The following is a 3,189-nucleotide window of genomic DNA, read 5'->3' as shown; positions in this document are numbered from 1 at the left end:
AGTTAGACAGATAAATAGATAGATAGGTAGATAGATGGATGGATGGATAGATAGATAGATAGACACATAGATAGATGAATAGATAGATAAATAGATAGACAGATAGATATATAGATAGCTAGATGGAAATATATATATATATAATATATATATATATATATATATATATATATATATATATATATATATATACATATATATATATACATATATATATATATATATATATATATATATATATATATATATATATATATATATATATATATATATATAAAGAGAGAGAGAGAGAGAGAGACAGACAGAGAGAGAGAGAGATTGATGAATAGATAGATAGATGGATAGTCAGAGAAAGAGAGAGAGAGAGAGAGAGAGAGAGAGAGAGAGAGAGAGATGGGGTGGGGAACTGTGTACCCATTTCAGGGAGTAGCCATTGTTGAGTAAATTGTGTATTTTAACTGACCATCTATTGAACGGCTGTACCAGTCATGGTTTCTATCATTGAGTAACCCTCAAACTAGTCAATCTGATCTGTTTATGTCGTTTAGCTTGTCGCTCTGATAAACACAACCTGGATTCATCTCTGAAATCAGTAGCTGTCAGTAGAGTTACAAAAGGTCAATCTACAGTCTCAATTGCCTTTGTTTGGAGTTACAAAATGTAATACCGGGGGCCTAAGTAATACAAGCTATGTTTTTGATTTATATGCTCCCCCACTTTGGCTCTTTGGTGCTTATGACTTCTACTTTCTTATAATTTGTTTCATAGAATATGCGTTTCGATTATTAGTTTTTGTACATCAAAAAAAAGACAAAATGTCATAATTGTATAATCATTGTAAATCAGTTATTTTTACTTGTTCATGTGAACACAGATGGGAAATAGATTCAGATCAAATCAAATCAATTCAATCGTTAAAAGAATGAACTAAAATCAGCAAGAGGGGAAGGTGTTTGTTTCCCACTGAATATCAAAGAGCAAGTGAGTGTAGAGAGAGGGGTGGGCGTGGGAGAGAAATTCATTGAATTACAAATCAACAAATCATGCAAATCCGAAAATGTGATGTCATTTACCTAAAGTCAAAACTCTTCAGGAGATATTTGGGAGGTCTACTTAATCGTTTATCCGTGATCCAAGATCTACGGTAACTGCTAAATTTCATTGGTAATATGTTTTCGAGTACATAGGGCCTACAGTTTGCTCCCTGGGTGCAGGTAGTAGATGTAAACGTTTATTTGTCTTACCCATATGGATTCTACAGTATATAGACCAGAGGGGTTTATTTGGAGCATGTCAAAACCGTTTAGAAAAATTAAATAGAAATGTCAATGCTGGGAAGCTTTCATAGTCCAAGGATAGTCAGATGCAAGCAAGATATTTGTTATACCTCCAAAAGAAAGGATGAGGAGTACATTTTGTTTAAACAAAGATCCCGGGAAAACTATTCCGCGATAAAAGCCTCATTTCATTTCCAAATCTATGTTTAGACCATTAATGCATCTATAGATCATGAGGTTTGAAACTGAGTTGATGCCAATGCTGTGGAACCAATTCCTTTCGTCTCCATGGCAACACGGAGAATGTTGCCATCAGCCTCTTTGACAGAACCCATGCAATGTGGCTCCGTTTCGGTATATTAAACTCGCCCGATCTGATGCTCCTAAGAAAGTCAACCAGCGGTCAAACTAGTGCCAAGGAGTGAGACTGCCTGCCTGCCTGCCAAACCTGTCGATACTTTCCTCTCCAGTATAATGGTCCTTTGAGCGCGCTGGCTTCCTTCCGCCAACAAAGGTGATCCCACATCGCAAGGGGAAACTTCTCTGGCTATGTCTACAAGACCTGACCTTGCGATAGGGGTTAACCCATAGAACCCACAAAGCCTGGCTGGAATTCCGTCACTTGGCATCGAACGAGTTAAATGCCCAGCCCGGACGAGATAGCATTGACCCCGGTTTTGATAGAGGCAAGCAGACAGGTGCACCTCTGATAGAGGAGACAGGACACACGCAAGGCTGTGTACGGATCTAGAGACTCATCGAAAGTAGACAGGAGTCTTCATCCTAGCTCGCTGCTATACAACATCAGCCATCAACCTCTCTTGCTCTGTCATGTAGCCTCAAGAGCGGCAGAGCGCATGCGTGAAACACAAGACCTTGATTATTGGACTGAGGTATTTTTTTTTTCCACTGGGAGGATAGATTTTCATTTCCTAGTAAAAAGATGAAGATACAAAACTAATAAATCCTGTAATCGTCAACATAATGCAAGGAATACGAATAAGTTTTCATGCAATGTTTCATATCCAATCAAATTTTGATAGAATGGGGTTTGAGCAATGCAATTCATTATTTCTTTTCTTTTTTTTTATTGAAAGAGACATACATGGCTAACAAATTTGATTTGCTATAAGTGTGAATATCATACTACAATGAATTTCATTGATGTTCTTTATTGTCAATAATTCTTGTAGAATGCAAAAGTGACAGTTCTTGAGCAACTATTTCCTTGATGAAATTGTTATCTTGTGAAATAAACTTAAACATTCTTAGACAAATTTTTCGTGATGATTTTTCAAACAACATATCAGACCATCTAGCTTGTTAAATCCTTTGCAACAGCGGAATGCATTACACTTGTGCTGAAGCCATTGATATTTCTTACTGTGAGATTGTACGTGTTCATGTTACATTTTGTTGAGATCACTGACATTGCCTTAGGTATTCATAGTTCATATCGCCAGCATAAGTCCCACGTGAAGGTAAAACTCCTAAGATGTAGTAAAGTTTCCATGTAACCCTAAAAGGTTACAGTAAAATTCAGTCATGGCAGGCTTATGATTATACTTTGTACGCATTGGTTTATTTACATCAACGTGCACAATGCGAACGCCTCCCTGCACAAGCAACAATTCAACTGCTACTAATACGTCCGTGGTTTCCGGATGACACTGGCTGCTCTACCGCGATTTCCGTCGCCTGCTCAGAGAATCTCACGTTCCCTGTCAACATTATTCGTCCCCCCCCCCCCCCTTTGTCTATACATATCTCTCGATATATATATATATATATATATATATATATATATATATATATATATATATGTATATACATATGTATATATATGTATATATATGTATATATATGTATATATGTATATATATATATATATGTATATATATATATATATATA

The sequence above is a fragment of the Diadema setosum genome, chromosome 19, assembly GCF_964275005.1.
Source record: "Diadema setosum chromosome 19, eeDiaSeto1, whole genome shotgun sequence".
NCBI lineage: Eukaryota > Metazoa > Echinodermata > Echinoidea > Diadematoida > Diadematidae > Diadema > Diadema setosum.
The sequence above is the reverse complement of the archived record's forward strand: the minus strand, read 5'-3'. Positions refer to the sequence as shown.